The sequence below is a fragment of the Pelodiscus sinensis genome, chromosome 2 (genome assembly GCF_052426305.1).
Source record: "Pelodiscus sinensis isolate ZL-2025 chromosome 2, ASM5242630v1, whole genome shotgun sequence".
Lineage (NCBI taxonomy): Eukaryota > Metazoa > Chordata > Testudines > Trionychidae > Pelodiscus > Pelodiscus sinensis.
In genome coordinates, this window is record NC_143053.1 from 109,281,059 (window position 1) to 109,300,845 (window position 19,787).

A 19,787-nucleotide genomic window follows, 5' to 3' on the forward strand; every position below is an offset into this window, starting at 1 on the left:
ATCAAAAAGGTACCGAGGATTGGTAACTACTATTCAGGTTAATCTTTTCAAATCACACTTCTGTTTTGTGTTCCTCTCTCAAGCTAAATTAGAAGAAGTGGGTTTTTTTTAACCTTTTGTTTGCAGGTGATATGGCCTAAAACACCTTGCTAGTTGGAAGGGCCTTAGTTTTTCCATAGACAGTAAAGCTCCAGTAGTTCGGCACTCCTGATAGTCCGGCATCAAAATGGCAAGAGCCTAGTGAGTGAACTTTGGCAAAAAATGAGTCACAAGGTAACAGCAGCAGCATCTGAACTGAGCAAAAAGGGTAAAAAAGGCTTAAAAAAACTAAAACATTACAGTATACTGTATACAGTATGTACAATAAAAAGGGCTAGGAACACTTTGTATACAGTGTGTGTGTGTGTGTGTGTGTGTGTATATATATATATATATATAAAACCATCTTATAGTACCTCCTGATAGTCCTGCATATTTGATAATCCGGCAACACCTAGGTCCCATAGGTTCCGGATTATAGGAAGTCTACTGTAGAATCTTTCAGAGAAACTGAAAAATAAGGTACTATTTGACCTAAACAAGCTGCTTACGAAGTTTAGAACTTTAAACTTGAGTTTCATCAGTCCAACTGAAGCATAACAGAAATCATTTTTATACTATTATGTAGTAGACATTTAGAATTTGTTTAAAGTTGAGCTACTAATCTTCAGCTATATTACTCAAATTTTGAAGACTCTTATCTTATCTAGCACCTCTTATCTTATTGAAGTTAAAATCTTTCCATGTTTGGCCTCTACGAGAACACAGTTTAAGTTGATAATCCCAGAAACCTTATTACTTGAACCTATTAATGTCACTTTAGAGCAAATGAAACAATAGTATCCTTACTCAAAATAGGGTATCGGTGAAATATTTTGTGGAATTTGAATATGTAGAATAAATCATAGTGGCCATTTCTAAGTAGCTTGCAATAGCCAGGTCTGAACCAAGCACTGTACTTTCTTCTCTTGCTTTTATTTTAAGCAGTTGCATGTCCAAAAGGCCACCAAGGTTAGAGTTGGTAAAACTACAGTCTCTCATGAAAGTTAAGGCAACATTTCTCTTAAAGAAGTTTTCAGGGCTGCCTCTACACCTCCTGCTGCCAAAGATGAAGTAGCAGTTGTCACTGAATGAAGATCCAGAACAAATCATTGCCTCCCAGAGACTAGCTTTCAGACTTTGGTATACATTTCTGCAGATTAGTAAATCTGTTGCTAGATACGCTATTAGCAGAGAATGTCTTTGCACTGTTGTCAGTCTCAGTTGTGAGGGAGTGAATCAGGCTCACACAATAAAGTGATGAGTTTGGTGTAAATGCTTAGAACTAGATCTGTGGAACTGAATCACTAATGCACAGATCATTCTTCCAAAGACAAGTTCACATCTCTTTTCAAGGAGAAATCATTCTTATGAATTCAAAAAACTTCATCAGTCACCGGAAAATATATTCCAGACCGTACTGACTGGTTATCTTTTAATACTTTGAATTTAAAGAACAAAGGTGTGTAGAATAGTTCTCCTATATTTAAGGTTATGCAGTGCTTTATCTTTGTTCAGGCTTAGGAACTCAGAATATTTGAATGGTAAATCTATGATGGTTGTCTGACCATGAGAACTGTACTGAGAGTCTGCAAGTTGTAATGTCTCTGACCACCAAATAAGCTGCTATGTCAGCATCTAAAATAGCCTACAGAGTTGTTTTAGATCATGTCAGAAGGGCAGCCCACGGCAAAGTTCTGCTCTGGTATTTTGTGATAGTTCATTAAAGAATGGTGGTGTTCTGTGTTATGATGCATATTTGTAGGTTTTTCTGCTTAGTAGGATCCCTTGACATGGTCCCTTTCTTTAGGTGTGGCATTTGGGGATCCTGATAGGTTTTTTTTCCCCTTCACTAGGGAGATAAATTTGTATGGGGTGGGAAGTACTTGAGGCTCTTGTATGGAACTTGGCTTCCATTAACTACCCTATTGCAGGTTGTTCCATGTTAAACTTCCTGGAGAAAATGTCGCTAGTGATGAATAGCTGGAGGAGGTGGGTAATTCAACCTTTTATTTTTGTGATAACTAGTAATTGCAGCCTATCCACTTAACATACTGTAACTATAGACAGTTTAAAAAAAAAACTTAAAAGAATTCACATTGGAGAGAGAGCTTTGCGCTTTTCAGTTTTCAAGAAACTAGAGCTGGACCCATAATGAACATTTCGATTAACTGGCAGTTCCCACAAAATTGGTATGATCCAAAGAACTCTTGGTGAATTGTTTGACTTCAAATAAAACTTTCAGTTTTTCCAAAGTTTCATCTCCACACATTAACCTTTTTTAATTAAAGCAAAAGAAATGAAGGTCTGAGTGTACAAAACCAGTGTTGGAGATGCCACCATTGTTCTCAGTTGTACAGCGGTGGGGGCAATCATCTTGAATGGGGCCTTGAAAAGGTTTCACTGGTGAGTGCCTTAACCAGCAGGTTATCTGGTGTGAGTCTCCCCTCTTGAAGCTGTTCCAGTGTATGTAAGGCTTTATCTACACTTAAAAGTTGAAAGCACAGCTGCGGTCCTTTAAACTCATGTGGTCATAGCATGAGTGCTAGGAGAGAGCTCTCCCAGCAATTTATGTAAAACATCTCAACGAGAGGAGTAGCTAATATGAATACAAGAGTTTAACCAGTTGCTTATTGGTTTTCATTAGTTAAACTCTTCTGCCAGTGCAAGCTGGCTCCTAGGGCTTTGCAGTGTTAAGGTTTATACTGCAGAGCACACAGCACAGCCAGCTGCCCAGGGACAGAAGCCAGTATGCCTAAGCCTGCTCCTGGTGTGCATCTGTTCCAGCTGCCAGTTCTGCTCCCCGGGACCTCGCTGCAGGCTCTGCAGTTTAAGCCTTCATACTGCAGAGCTCACAGCACAGCTGGCTTTCCAGAAGCAGGAGCCAATGCACACAAGGGAGCTGGCTTTTAAGTATCTACAGTATCAGAGCTTGCAGGGTAGCAGGTGGCTACCCAGGAGTGTGTGGGCACCCCCTACCATATTTCTCTCCCTAGTCCCACCTGCCTGAAAATAACTAAGCACTAGGATTTATAACAGTTACACTTACTTTTTTAAAATCTTTTTTACATTCCTAGTAACAGCACTAGGAACATGGCTTCCAGCACTATAGTCTGGTTCACACAGGTTCTTTACAATGCTCTAACTTGCTGCACTTGAGGGGGAGGGAGTGTTTTTTCACACACCTGAGCTAGAAAGTGCTGTAAAGTGCCAGTTTAAAGTTAGCCTAAATAATCATTGGCACAATGGTTGAGGGCCCTAAGCACTAGGTTATAAAGACTCCCTCTCTGGTCCTGTGATTATTTTAAGTATTTTATTCAAATACTTTTCAGCTTCTGGGCAGATCTCTTTTACTAAGAGACAAAGGTATGTGATGCGAAGATCAGGTTTCATGCATCAACAAACATTTAATTTAACATAAGAATCTTCCCCTATAAAGAATGTGGCACCGTAGGAATCTCAAGTGAAAGTATTGTCATTCCTGTACTAGAAAATGATCATACTCTTAATATTGAAACACTTTCATTTATAAAACATTACTACCTCAGCTTCAGTGTATTTGCATAAACAAATATACAACACAACTATCATCTTCATTACCTTTAGTTGAATCTTTGAGGTGAAGGAATAGCATACTTCACAAGCCTGAAGTCCATAGTAAAGATCTTGCCACTTAAGTTGGTATCCTCAAGTAGCTAGTTAGTTCTGTGGATAGAGTTGTGAGATGGTTTAACCAAAAATACTGAACTCCCCTCTCTCCCCCCTCCCCCCGGCCAAAAAAAAACACACGGGGGGAAAAATTCTGTTGAGGAAAGAAGCCCAGTAGGCTGGTTCAGTCCTGGCTTGGGATAGGTCTGGGGTCTATCCCTGCTGCAACTCTGCATTTAAAGTGTATTAGGAGCCAGGTAGGCAGGCAGCCCGACTCGGTTCCAGCTCGTGCTGAGCCTGGGAGCTCTGACCCACCGTAGACAGGCTGCTGCCTGTTTATCAGAGGCAGCAGCACAGGGCTACAGGCAGCTGATCCACGAGGGGAACTGGTTTTTAAACTGGCTCCCCTCGTGGACTAGCTGCTGCTTGACAAGGGATCTGACATGGAATGACAAGGGGCTCCTTGGGGGTAGGGCCAGAGCACACTGGCTGCTGGCCCTGACCCCGGGGACTATAGAATAGTTGACTAACCGGTAAGAATTCAGGAGGTTACTCAACTATTCAGTTAACTGATATTTAACATCCCTAATCCAGTGGTGAATGTCTTTACATCAGTAAATGTTCTGCTTAAATGGTTTGTCTTCAATCCTGAAAATTATAATGATCGGCATTACTGATAAATGGCCATGTCATAACAGCTGCATCTTCAACCATTACAATTTTCTTCACAGATGTTATCAGAATAGTTCAGTTAATACCTCAAAACAGTCAGCCATTGATTTCCATCATAGTGTGTCAATTGTGTGTATATATATATATATATATATATATATATATATAGACATCCCGATCTTTTGTTGTCACACAAGCACATATTAGTGGTTCATGCCTCCACCCATCAAGACAGATTAATTAATTTGTCAATGTGTTTTGCACACTATTCAATTTCCTTATATACTGTGTCCAGCAGCTTTCCTTCAATGTTTGCTCTGCCAGGTGCAGAGTAGCCTGATCATAAGACTTGAACCGTGTCATTGAAATGTTTGCTCTGAACAAAATGAAAGGGAAAATTTGTTGCACTAATGAACTGAGCATTCTTCATCTGAATCTTGCTGGCCCCAATTGCGAACTCCTCTGGTTTTCCTAGGTGAAGTCTTTTTTTGACAGGTATTTTCTTGTCTGACATATGCCTTCTTGCAGCACTTCTGGTGGTAACCATTAGATGACAGAAGTTACAGGGCCCCTTGTGTCTAAGTTGGATCCTGAAATAAAATAGTAAAGTCACTTTTTATTGAATTATTCAGTGCACTGCTTTAAAAGTAAACTTGTAAATCAGGGGTAGGAGCCTTTTTTGGGTCAAGGGCCACTGACCCCCAGAAAAATCAATTGGGGGCTGCATACCAGTGAAGAGAAAAACAACAAAACCCCCTCACTGATGTGGCCAGTAACTGAGGAGAAAGACACTCGCCACATTCCCCTCACACACCAGAACCTGAGGGGAGCCCAGCCTAGTAGATGATGTGTGGGTAGCCATGAAGTTGGGTAGTGGAGGAGCTGGAGTGCCAACACCGGCTCCTCACTGCTGGGAAGAGCCTTGAGAGCTAGATTCAGTCAGTGTAGGGGCCACATGTGGCCCGGGCCTGAGGTTCCCCACCCCTGTTGTAAATGAAAGATTCTTCTTACCACTGTTTTTAAATGGTGTCATTTATTCTAAATCTATTTTTATAGGGAAGATAGAAAACAATAACAATTACTTAAGTGTATCTAAATCCTTATTGTAAGCCACTTGGGGGGAGGGGAAATGTAAATCCTAGAATTGATAAATACCTAATAAAACATTATTTTTAAACAAGAAATCCTCACCTAGGATTTTTTATATCAATTTCAGAAGTCCAGAAGTAATGGTAAAATGTAATTAAGAAATACACCTAACATATTATGAGCACATTTTAAGTTAATAAGTAATCCATTCCCAACCACAAATTGATGAAAGACTAAGTTATTTACTAGCACATCATAAAACATGATGGGTAGACCAAGGGAATGGTGCAAAAATAGGCTTATTAACCAGTTGGCCCAGATTGTTCAGTCACATCCATATAATCTTCCCTCTGCCTTCTGAGGAAGAATTGTTCATAATGTTTCATTCTCACAACCAGACCTTGCATCGTCTGTTGTACCATTTACATTTGGCAGTTGTTTTGTTTTTACCCAGAGTAAATTTTGTACAGGAATTTCTTGAAAATATTCTCAGGTTTTTTTTTAATAACCTGCTCCCATGACAATTTTTTCCTGCAGTTCTCCATGCTGCTGTCTGAAGAATATTGTCTTTGTTTTGCACAATGTCCTGCTTTGACACCAGCACTGAGTCTTCCTTGTTAAATAACTCCCTCACCAGAAAAACAAAAGAAGCAACAACAATCAGAAAACTCCCACCTGTGTAACCCATGTGCCTTTTACATAGCAGTACTTTGTTCAGAAACTGAGACAGTGGATAAATTAATGGATTTTTTGTTTGTATCTCTGTACACATACAAGAAGAAAGAGAAACACCGTCTACTAGAAGTATCCAGACCAAGGGTTGATAGTTACTTAAACAAATCAGTGTTTTTCTGTGAGTAGAAGAGTAAATTTTCATGGTAGGGTGAGTAATAAATATTACAAAATTGAGAAACGAGCCAAGAGTTTGGGTAGGGAGAAGCTATAAAATGGGTATGAGACCACCCGGGGGGAAGTGGGTTAGTAGATGATCCTGATAAGATACATAATGGTAACCACTGGTGTCAGAGGCTGGGTCCCAACTCCTGTGATGGCTTTGCCAGTCCCCCTCCACCCAGGAGGACAGCCCCTGGGTCCCCCAAGTATTTTAAAAGATAAGTGTAGGCCTTTTTGTATTAAAGTAAACATGTTTAAACTGAAATCTGTATTTAAATTGGATGAAAATAGATTTTTTTATTCATCCTGATTAGCATGGATATGATTACATTGACATAGGTAAGGTATTGCATTGGACCAGCTTTTGCTGGTGAGAGACATGTTTAAGAGCTTACACAGTTATTAAGCCAAAATATGCACCCATGTTTTGAAATGTCTGGCTTTATACAAAAGCGGGTTTTAAAATAGGTAAGCAAGACATAGGTTGCACCTGTACTGAGTTCATTAGGCAATTTATTTGCCCTCAAGATAATGTAGCTGGACTATAACTGCTGGAAAATAGCTTAATATCTAATTAAGAATTGGGGTTTTGATTGAGCTTTCCTTGTAACAGACTGAAAGTTAACAAGAGAATGCCATCATTCACTGCAATTCTGTGGTTGCATTCCTCTTAGGAGCTGCCTACATAGTACAGCAGTGACAGAGGAATAGATGACTCACTCTGTAGAGAAAGAGGCCTATTCCGAGAATGGCTGTCACTGTAGTACGTATGCTACAATTTAAGCAAAGAATGTATACGCAGCATGTTTGAGTGTGGACTGTAATTAGAAAGCCAAACAAAAACTGCTTGAGTGTGGTGTTTTTATTGCTCCATATATATTGTCAAAAGACCTTCCTTTGCTGTGCAAGGCACGCATTGCAGAAATCCGAACCTTTGTTACCCTGCCCTGACTTCCTTTTCCTTAGCACAAAACCCTGGCACACTTTATGTTAATGACATATGGTGCAACTGAAACTAGCTGGATGTGTATGGCCATGTTTTATTGTTGTTGTATTTTGCTGTAAGGGATAAGATTTTTTAAATACTGTTTTAGGGAATTATGCCCTGTTGTAAAATTAAGCTGCCTCAGAGGACTCAAGTCTCCATTGTTTCCGGGCATCATGCTGCCAGCAAGGTGCCTAAGCTCTAAGTAGAAGCTGTTGATTGCAACTAGGGATGTAAGCGACTAGTCAACTAGTCCCTTGATTAGTTGCTTCCACCCCCCCGCCCCCTTGCTGCCTCTATTAGAAGCAGCAAGGGGAGAGCAGGAGCCTGTGCTGGGGAGTTGACTTAAAAGTCAGTCCTCCCCGGAACCCCCAGCATCGTCTCTGTGAGGAGCAGGGGAGTAGTGAGGACAAGTCAGGAATCAGCTGATTTCCGGCTCACGCCTAGTCCCAGACTCTGTGACTCTGCTTTTTAAATGTAGTAAGAGCCTGCTGGTTATTAATACATTTAAAAATCAGAAGCACAGCAGGAGGGACCCAGCACAAGCTGAGTCAGCTGATTCCTAGCTCAGGCTGAGTTCCCCTGCTGTGCTTTAAGCCTTTTAAATGTATTAAGATCTGTCAGGCTCTTAATACATTTAAAAGGCAGAGCTACAGCAGGGTTAGCTCCCAGGCCAGGAGCTAGCCCCACTGCAGCTCTACTGCTTATCGAGTAGTGGATGGAAAATCCATCGACTAGTCAATTAGTTAATTAATCTATACTTAACATCCTTAATTGTAACGAGAGGGGAGGTGATCAGTATTTCATACACTAGACATGCATTTAAAATTAGCAAAATGCAGATGTCTAACCCTTTACTCATCTGAGAACACAGCTGTTTTGTGTGTTTCTTTTTCAACACTGCAGATTGAAATCTCATCAGAACTTTAGGAGGTAAAATAAAAATCAGGCTACAAGGTGCCAAAAGAGCAACCTCAGGCTGAAAGTGTAAGGCCATTTGCTTTGTTCAGGGGGCTTTCCCCTGTTTTTTAAGCCCTGCTTAAAAACACATGACAACACACAGGAAAATAATTTCTCTTAACATAGGAAGTGAACTCTGCATTGTGGGGCTATGTTGGGGATTTTTTGACAATAATGTGTATTTTATGAAAGAGCACCAAACCCAATCCCCCCAGGAGCAGAGATCTGCTGAATGATACTAAAGAATTAAAAACAGGAAATAAACCAGTTAACATCTCAAATTAAACTGAGTACTGCAGTACATATAAGTTGTTCTTTATGAGGAGGGCTTGTCCCTGTTTCTCAAGAAAATATTGATAAACTTTGCTACTTCCCCCCTTCTAAAAATATGTCCACAATTTAAATATTAGCAGCTATGGAAATGGTATTAAATAAAAGCTACTGTTCTTCTTCGAGTGGCCCCGTGGGTGCTCCACTCTAGGTGTCGGGTCCGTCCCGGCGCCACTGATCGGAAGATTTCAGAGCCATACCGGGCCGGGCCGCGCATGCTCTCTGTGCTGCTGGTCGTTCGCGCCCTTTCCAACGATCGCGGCTCGGCCCCCCCGTCAGTTCCTCTCAACCGTCCTCGGTTGCTGACGGAAAAGGCGATCTCTCTGCGGTCGCTTGCCTTGTTCTCCTTAAAAAAAAAAAAACCACTAGTCTGTAAATAGTTTGACTTTTCCTGTAGTTAGTTAGTTATTAGTCTTTGTTAGTTACTTAGAAAGGAAACAGAACATAGTTAGTCAGTTGCGCGCTGAAGCGCTTTTTACTGGTCAGTTTCACCGCCATGTCCGGATCACCCGGCTTTAAGCGGTGCGGACAATGTAAGGAGGCAATGCCTGCGTCTGATGGGCATAGTCTCTGTTTTCGTTGCTTGGGGGAGTCTCATATCCCAAGCAAGTGTGCCCACTGTTCTAAATTGACTCCGAGGGCAAGAAGAGACAGGGATCTCCGCCTCAAACTCCTGCTCTGCGACAAGGCTCTTCAGCCATCAAACCCTCTGCAGCAGGAGTCCTCACAAACCCCAAAAAGAAGGGCAATATCTCCTGCAGCAGCCGGAGCAAAAAAGAAAAAAGCCTCCCCTGCCCGATCCCTGCCAGCGGTCCCTCTCCCCCCGGTGAATCAGGGAGACCGGGGATCGGACAACAGCCGCTCCGCGGCTAAGTCAATTTCTCAGCCGCGATCTGCAAAACAGGGCAAGCATCGCACTGCGTCTGCCCCACCACCAGTCTCCCCTCTCCATAGGGAGCACGAGCGGGATTCGACTCCTTCGGGGAGTAAGCGGCCTCGGCTAACAGCGCCGCCGGATAAGTCATCGTCCCCGGAACGGCGGGACATGCTGGGGTCAGCAACGGAGTCGGCTGCCCAAGCGGTCAACGAAGCGGTGCCGCTTGCCGTTCCGCGGGAACGCGCTCCTTCGGCACCAGACAGACGGCACCGGGAGAACCCGGCACCGCAGAGCGAGGACCCGGTTCCGTCAAGGCAGCCGGCACCGGAACCTGTCAGCGGCCCCGCAACACACCCGGTGCCGCAGGAGTCATCTGCATCGGCACCGAGAGAGTCCTCGCAATCAGCTAGACTGCAAACAGCCTCTCCCTCTTCTCATGAGTCACGCTCCCCATCTGTTAAGGAGGTTTATCGCAGCACAGCACGACACTCTGCAAGTGCTAAAGGGCATTCATCAGTCCATGCAAGGGCATCTGGGAAGTCGATCCCTAGGGATCATTCCTTGTCTCCCTCTCCTGTGCATTCAACATACCCTTCCCCACCTCAGTATTCGGGATCGGGGAGAGTACCTTACTACCCAAGACATAGGTCCTCACGTTCCCCGCAACGAAGATCTTCCCACTATTACAGAAACACATCTCGTTCTCCGAGTTACTCTCCTCCAAGGTCTCACCATACTAGACATGGTAGCAGATATGCATCCAGGAGACCATCCCCTGATTCTGTTTATCGTTACCACAGGGGTTATTACACGGGGAGGCAGGACAGATCACCGTCCCACTCGTGTTCGTGTTGTTGCCGTCAGTCATCTTACAGACGCCATTCACAACCGGCCTCTGAGCATCGGCGCTCGCAGTCACCCAGACCACCTCCTAGTGCCACCTCAATTTCGGTCCTGTCGGAGCCTGAAGAGGGCCAGATATCGGACACAGATGATCGGCCTCCACAAGCTTCATCGCAGGATGCCCAGTCTTCTTTCCCCGACGACGCGGTTTTTGCTATGGACTCCTCACCACCAGATGACACCAGAGAGTTTCAGGACCTCTTTAAAAGGGTAGCACAATCACAGGAGGTTCAGTTAGCGGACGTGAACGTGAAGCAATATAAGTTACTGAAGAATTTACACCCTAGACAGCAATCTAAGGTGGCTTTACCGCTGGACGAGGCTATCCTGGAACCAGCCACAGAAATTTGGAAGACGCCGGCTTCCACTACTCCATCCTGCAAGCGAGCAGAAAAGAGATACTTCATATCTTCGAAGGGTGCTGAGTTCCTTTTCACTCACCCTCAGCCAAACTCGTTGGTTGTGGATGCAGCTCTTCAAAGAGCTAAGAACCCGCAAGTAAGAAACTCGGCAGCAGACAAGGACGCAAAGAGATTGGACATATTCGGCAGGAAAGTGTACTCCTCTTCAACTCTTCTCCTCCGGATTGCAAATTACTCAGCGTTGCTCTCCAATCATAGTTTTGACAACATTGCAAAATTGTCGGAAATTGCTCAGCGAATTTCCGAAACGGACAAAGTACTTCTCCGAGCTATACTGCAGGAAGGCTACGCATGTGCCAGAGCAGGCTTGCAAATCGCCATGGATGTGGCGGACACAGCGGCTCGATCAATCGCAACAGCAGTTTCCATGAGAAGAGCTTCATGGCTTGCGACCGCTGCCGTACCGAAAGAATTACAGTCTAAGGTCGAGGATCTTCCGTTCGACAGAATCAAGCTGTTTGCGGAGAAGACGGACGAGGTGCTCCACACGGGTAAAGATTCCCGGGCTACCTTACGTACCCTCGGGATGTATGTTCCACCTTTCCGTCGTAAACGCTATTTCCCATTCCAAAGACGTTACGATTACCAGTTCCGCAGACAACAAAACCGTCCATACGATCAGAACCGGTCCAAGCAAAGGACACAGCGCAGACACCCTCAGCCACCCAGGGTGAATAACGCAGGAGCACCCAAGCAGCAAGTTTGACTTTCAGGTCAAGGGCACGCCGGTCGTTCCGGTAACAGTCAGAGGCACCACTCCCATTTTCAAACATCGGTTGCGACCCTACTACCATCAGTGGGTGGCCATATCATCGGACAGATGGGTGTTGGAAGTGATAAAATTCGGACTCACCATCCCATTTACATCCCTCCCTCCTCCTACCCCTCCCACCCCGTCCCTTTTCAGGGACCCTTCTCACGAGGCCCTCCTAAAACAGGAGGCCTATCGCCTGTTGGAAATCGGAGCAATAGAAAGGGTCCCAGACCAATTCAGGGGAAAAGGATTTTATTCAAGGTACTTCCTGACTCAAAAGAAAACAGGGGGTTGGAGACCCATACTCGATCTACGGGAGTTAAACCGTTATCTGCGAAAGCAGCGGTTCAAGATGGTGACTCTGACTACAATAATCCCTTCTCTAGACACCGACGACTGGTTCGTAGCCCTCGACCTCCAAGACGCCTACTTTCATGTGGCCATACACCCGGCGCACAGACGTTTCCTGCGATTTGTTATAAACAACGAGCACTTTCAATACTGTGTCCTCCCGTTCGGGCTGGCTTCAGCTCCAAGAGTCTTTTCAAAGACGCTTGCCGTTGTCGCCGCCCATCTTCGTCGTCTCGGAGTCATCATATTCCCTTACCTGGACGACTGTCTCATAAAGGGAAGGACGGCACAAGAGACAACTCGAATGCTTTCAAAAGTCATAGAGACTTTCAACTCACTCGGGTTGATAATAAACGAACAAAAGTCCACGCTAATTCCAACACAAAACATAAAGTTCATAGGAGCGGTTCTCGACTCCTGCACGGCGAGAGCATACCTGCCCACGGACAGATTCCAGGCAATAAAAGACCTGGTCAATCTTCTCCAAAAAACCACAACAATCTCAGCACATACTTGCCTGCGATTGCTCGGCCACATGGCGGCGGCCACCTTTGTAGTCCCGCATGCACGTCTCCATTTAAGGAACTTACAGCACTGGCTGTCAACGGTGTATGTCCCCATGAGACACGACATACGCAAGTTGGTTACTCCTCCATCCCACATACACAGGTCCCTCCGATGGTGGACGAGCCCATTAAACATCCTCACGGGAGTACCGTTTCACCAACCTCAGCCATCGGTTCAATTAACATCGGACGCTTCACTCATCGGATGGGGTGCTCACATGAACGGGGAGCGCATCCAGGGGCAATGGTCGCACACCGAGAGGCGTCTTCATATCAACCAGCTAGAGTTGAGGGCGATCTTTTTGGCATGCAGACACTTCCTCCCCAGTCTGAGAGGCAAAACAGTCAGGGTGTTGACAGACAACGTAGCGGCGATGTACTATATAAACAGGCAGGGAGGGGCAAGATCACGTTCCCTATGCGCAGAAGCGGTACGATATTGGAACTGGTGCATACAGAACAACATAAGCATAACAGCGTCATACTTACCTGGCATAGCCAATGTCATTGCCGATTCCCTCAGCAGATGCTTTCCCACGGACCACGAGTGGGAGCTGAGGCTGGACGTACTCCAGGGAATCTTCTGCAGATGGGGAACACCCCTGGTAGACCTTTTTGCGACGTCTGTCAACAAAAAGTGCCGCCTCTTCTGCTCCAGGGCGGGGATCGGCAAAGGATCCCTCGGCGATGCGCTCCTGACCAATTGGAAAAAGTCGCTACTGTACGCTTTTCCACCAACAGTCCTCATTCCCAGAGTGATAGAGAAAATCAGGACGGAGAGGGCGACAGTAATTTTAATAGCACCAGCCTGGCCGAGGCAGGCATGGTACCCATTCCTACACAGGATGTCACTTCGACAGCCATGGCCTCTGCCCTTGTATCGAGACCTCCTCTCTCAAGATCGGGGGGCTCTTCTTCACCCCAAACTAGAAACATTGCACTTGACAGCGTGGCTCCTAACTGGCTTACGCTAGATGAAAACCTCTGTTCAAGCCAGGTCAGGTCCATATTGATACATAGCAGGAGGACATCTACGCGAAATACTTACCTGGCAAAATGGCGTAGATACTCTCTCTGGTGTCTCCAGAATAACGTTCAACCATTGACTGCTCCTCCACAACACATCCTCGAGTACATCCTTCATCTCCGAAATGCTAAGCTTTCTCTGGCATCCCTCAGAGTTCACCTAGCAGCCATCAGTGCCTTCCATCACCCGATACAGGGTTATTCGGTGTTCTCTCACCCGATGTTAAAACGATTTCTAAAAGGTCTAGCCAATATGAGCCCACCTTGAAGGCCGCCTCCTCCGTCGTGGAACCTCGACCTGGTACTCGATACAATTATGTATCCCCCATTCGAGCCTCTGGCATCTGTATCTTTACAGATGCTAACCATGAAGACCGTCTTCTTGCTCGCTATGACTTCAGCTCGTAGAGTTAGTGAGTTAGGGGCGATAATGGCAAACCCTCCCTTTACTTTTTTCTCGAAGGACTTGGTAACGTTACGTTTACACCCAGCGTTCATACCCAAAGTAGCTTCATCATTTCATATCAATGAACCGATCGTCCTTCCTTCCTTTTACCCTAAGCCACACTCCTCAACGAGGGAAGCCCTGCTACATACACTGGACGTTAGGCGGGCTCTTTCATTTTACATAGACAGAACCCGTCAGTGGAGACGAACAGATAGACTTCTAATATCGACAGCGAACCGATCTAAGGGTACTGCACTTTCCACTCAGCGCATTGCCAAGCTTATCACTCTGTGCATTACCACATGCCACTCCATTCGGGATAAACCCTTGTCTTCGCAGCCGCGAGCACACTCGACTAGAGCAGTGGCGACATCTACAGCCTTTGCCAGAGGAGTTCCTTTAGCCAATATCTGCAGGGCAGCCACTTGGGCTTCCAGCTCGACATTTATGAGGCATTATGCTATAGTTCAGAAATGGGGGGCGGACCATTCAGTAGCTTCCGCTGTCCTTTCAACAGTAGATCCTAAGTAACCCGGAGCGCTCTTAGTTCCGACTACTGCTTTATAGTCACCTAGAGTGGAGCACCCACGGGGCCACTCGAAGAAGAAGGGGAAGTTACTCACCTTGTGTAGTAACGATGGTTCTTCGAGATGTGCCCCGTGGGTGCTCCACGTCCCGCCCTCCTCCCCGCTCCGGGTTGTTTTCTGTCTTTATCTTCCAGAGACCGAGCGGTGAGAGGAACTGGCGGGGGGGCCGAGCCGCGATCGTTGGAAAGGGCGCGAACGACCAGCAGCGCAGAGAGCATGCGCGGCCCGGCCCGGTATGGCTCTGAAATCTTCCGATCAGTGGCGCCGGGACGGACCCGACACCTAGAGTGGAGCACCCACGGGGCACATCTCGAAGAACCATCGTTACTACACAAGGTGAGTAACTTCCCCAAACTATTTGACTGTAATTAGTGAGGGCTTGGGGGGGTTTTGGGGATGGGGAGGAGAGGGGAGATTGGCAAGAGTAGAGGGACTGTCCAGTATTTACATTCTTTCAGTGTCCTTTTTCTCCGTGCATGGAGGCAACATTTTTAATTTTATGCAATAATGATCCTGTACCTCTTGTGCACCTCAAGCTCCCAATGGAGTGAGGGATGCATGCTCTGCCAAATTCAGAAAAAAAGTGTATTTGGACTAACTTAAAGAAATAATACATATGTAGCATTTTTAATCAGTACATCTCAAAGTACATTAAAGCATAGCAGTGTCATTATCCCAAACAGATGGGGAAACTGAGGCACAGAACAGTAACGTGACTTATGCACAGTCACTTGGCAGGTCCTTGACAGAGACAGGTCTGCAACCTAGGTCTCCTGACTGTCAATCCAGTCCAAATTCTTCTCTACACACACAAAATGAACATTGTTTGTGTGAAATATTCAGTGGGCTTAGTGACGTGCCACATGCTATTGTAAAGGCTAAAGTTTGCTACAAGTAAAAATAGGTTCTGGTGCCTTTTTCCTCCAGTCACTCAAGCTAGCACGCTTGCTTATTTGATGGTATGAAACACAAACCATGTTGCTCTGTAGTACCTCCTACCTGACAAGCATTAATATTGATCACATGTTCTGCTTGTGTAGTTCTCTGGAAAACATAGCGATGATCAGTAGGGAAGTAACAGGCCCCAGATTGAAAGATAGGGTTGCCAACTTTCTGCAGAAAACCAAACACCCTTGCCCCGCTCCTTTTCTGATGTCCTGCCCTTGCTCATTCCCTTCCCCCCCTACGTCACTTGTGCTCATCCTCCCTTCCTTATTTTCACTGAGCTGAGGCGAGGGGTTGAAGTACATAAGAGAGAGAAAGGGCTCCTGCTGAGGGGCGTAGGATGGAAGAAGGGGATCCAGTCTGTGCCAAGGGTTCCACTGTGCAAAAGGGGGGGTGGATTCTGAGGGTGAGTTTGAGAGTGGGGGGCGGGGTTCAGGATTGCAGCAGGAGGGTTCAGAGCGCAGGAAGAGCACAGGGCTGGGACAGCGGATTGGGGTGCTGGAGGGGTGGGCAGGAGTTGGAGTTGGAGTGTGGGACACTCACATAAAACCAAAGGCATGTGATGTGAGGTGCGTGCTGATTGCACACAACATTGACTGTGAAGCCATGTGCTCTCTCTGCACCCAATCAGAGTGCTGGCACGGCTCATTCGGGGCACCCCATAACTTCTAAGTGTGCAAGCGCAGTTAGTGGGAACTACTCAATCTCTGGAGACTGTCTTGGTTATGACAATCTTGAGGGCCACTCATGCAGCCCACTCAGTAGCCTAGGCTGCCTGTCGCTGACCTGTAAGCTTAGCTTTCTTTTTATTTCTTTCCTGTGCTCTATGAAACCACATTAAAAACAACCGGCTGCGTGAAAGTAGTGCAGAGAGGTTTTGAGATTTGTTTTTCTGTGATAAATCAGTACTGTTACGTTCTCAACAAAACACCCTGAGGGACATTCTCATCTGTCAGCTTGCATTTCCCTCCGGCTGTACCTAATTCTCTCAATTCACAGCAAAGCAATACATAGGCAGACTGATCATAGAGACAGAGGGCTCCTAGATCTGCAAAAGAAGTGTTCACAAATAAGATTTCTTAAATAGGGTTTTCAATCACAAACAAAAAGCTCTATATTTCATTTATATATACTCTTGGATCTATCAATTGTCAGTGCTTATGTCAGATCATAGGCAATCAAATACTGTTCTTGCACTTCACTCTCAGTTTTCCTTGGTGACAAAATACTAACAAAAATAATGTCTTGTTTAGTTGGGACAGATTTTTACTTTAAAGGCTTGTCTAGAGCAGCTAGCCTCACTGTCATTGCTTGTGTGGGTGCTTGCAAGCTGATAGGGGTGGACATTTGCTGGTTCACTTCGGGAAATGTGAAGTTCCTGTTTTGGTGAAGCAGAGGACAAAAATGGAGCACTAGACGAGGAGAAAGTCACTGGGTCCAGGCTACGGTTCCAAATTGAGAGAGAGAAAATGTATGTCTCAGATAGCAAAACTGAAGAACTGCATTTAGTTGGGTTGGAAAGAGGGTGGGAAACAGAAAGGGAAAGGACAGAAGTGACTCTAGCAATTTGACTAGGTATCCAAAATTTGAGGCAGGACTCTAGCCTAATGTTCAAACCTCTGGGGAGTCCATTCATCAATTTTCTCCCCAAAATATATCTTCTTCTGTTGGAAAAGAAGGGCTCTTTTTTAATAAAAAAAAATCAGGTTTTGTTGCGTTCATTTTAATTGCCCAATAATAAAAGGGAAAGTTTAAACATGTTACAAATAATATTAAAAACGAGGAAATGATTCAACTTCACAAAAGCACCAAGACAATTGGCAGTTTACAGTTCAGTGAAACTCATCGTGAGGCAATTCCTGTTTGTGAACTAATTCTGGAAACTTTTCAGAATGGTTACCTAAGATACTTACCTCCACCTAGAGGTTGTGGACTCCATTGCATATGTAGCTGCAAGAGAAAAGTATTGGCCTGATTTCACCTCATTAGAATTTTAAAAAAGAATTATATGAATAGCAGTGACATCTTGGGAAATAGCAATGTATACACTGTTAGTATGTACAGTACTCATGTGTGCATGTCTGTGTCCGTGTACACACATTCATGCCTAGGAGTAAAGGCTTAATTTACTCAGTTTGAGTCTTTCCTATTTGTGTGGTATATGAGGAATATGGGGAATTGTGAAAGAGTTTCTCCCCCCTCCCCAAATCTTCCTGTGGAAAATGGAACAAGTATCAGCCACAAGGACAGGAATACATTTGAAAATGGCCAATAGGAAGCCTAAGGAATCTATTTCCCCTGATTGCTAGAGCATGACATCGGTGGACTTCAGTCCTTCCTTTTATCTTCTATTATAAGTGTGCTGACTTCGGGAACAAGAAAGTAATTTGTACATCTGACTTGGAAACCAAGGACAAAGCTCCCAGCCTGCCAGGTCCTCCTTCCAAAGTTCCAAACAGTATCTCCAAATGAATTGCCTGTAAGTGGTTTTTATTAGATTCTTTGAAGCGATATGGAATGATAAATGCTTTCACAGTTACAATCTGTTTTTCTATTGAGAAGGCTTGTGTGAGTTGCAACAAGATCCAATAGCTGGGAGTTAAAGCCAGAGGCGGCAGGGGAAGAATGTCCCCACCAGCCTTCCGTCCGAGAGAAATGGTATTTTCTGGGTTTATTTACCAGATAGGGGCCACAAATACCGGACTGGCCAGGTGAAAACCAGACATCTGGCAACCCTACCTCTAGAAGCATCACAATCCTGGAAGAGGCATAGCAGGGAGGTGCAGCTTAGATCACATTGAACCTTTCTGGTTTTATCATCTAGGATCTGTCCTGTGAAGTTGTGTCAGAAGCAAAGTTGACAAGACATTTCTGAATCTCTGCTCCTCCATCAATAGGGTTGCCAGGTGTCCAGTTTTGAACCGGACAGTCCAGTATTTGAGCTTTCGGTTCGGGAAACAAATTGAGAAAATATAAATGTCCGGTATTTTCTAAATAAGATGTAATGTCGATTGTGATATAATGTCAAGTGTGTCCAGTATTTTTGTTGAACCCATCTGGCAATGCTATCCGTCAAAGCAAACATTATATTAGACAGAACATTTGGCTTGTTGGAAGTGAGAATTTGTGGACTTGGATGGCTTTAGAGATTGCAATGGGGTACGATCCTGCCTGAATCCATTCTAGCTTGATGGGATAAAACATTGTTTTCTATTGAATGGCTCTTGGGTAGTTCATCTGGTTTCTGAGAGACAAGGGACCACCTGAGCACTGGGATCCTTGTGGGCAGTCGGAGCTGAACAGCCATGGAGGGCTGAATATGTCATGATGGCTGCACAGCTCTTTCCCTCATTGAGCTGGTCCCTCTAGCTCAGGGTTGAAGCACACTGCATGGGATGGGCACATGTCACAAGCGCTCATGTTCACCCCCTATTATAAAGCCACCCAGAACATAAACCAGAGTCTGTGAAAGAACAAGATAAGAGTTCCATGTGCTGAGAGGGGGAATCTGACCTTTAACAAAGAGAGGGTCTCACAGACACAGAGTGGGCAAGTGTAACTTCCATTTGTGGCCAGCTGAAATGCAGAATTCCTGTTAGGTGCCCCTGCCAACTGCTGCTGCCAGACCTAATCCAAATTCCCTTTCTTGCCCTCTGTGAGGAAGCGGGGGAGTTTTGGGGGGTTGCATGCAGAGGGAGGCACTCAATATCCCTAGATGTTACTGGTTTAGTGTGGTAAGGGGAGAGGCAGTTTGTTGTTACAGGGAGCAGCACAAAACTGGAGACTCCAGCAACTGGTGACCTGGTGACAGGGCTGGATTACCCAATAGGCAGACTAAGCTCGTGCTTAGGGCACCAGCAAAGCAGGGGGACCAAAAAGAATGAGATTTTACGGTATAGTATTGTTTTTATTTTGAATTACATACCGGGGGGGCACCATAATCTTTTCAGTGCTTAGGGCCTCTAAAGATCTTAATCTGGCCCTGCCTGGTGACCAGCAGACCCACCTGGGAGGGCACAGCTGGTTCTAGCCAGAGGGAGGACAATGGGCAGTAGAGAGGAGACCTTGGTAACTACCCAGCCGGTTCCATCCAGGGGAGAACAATGGATGGAGAAGAGGAGAGGTGGATAACAGAGGGGCCCAGGCGACCCTCTTTACCTGGATAGAAGACAATGGACAGGGGAGGGGCTGTTATAGGGGATACTGGGGCTTCTGAAAGGGACAGTGAGAGAACAGGCAGAGCCCACCTGGC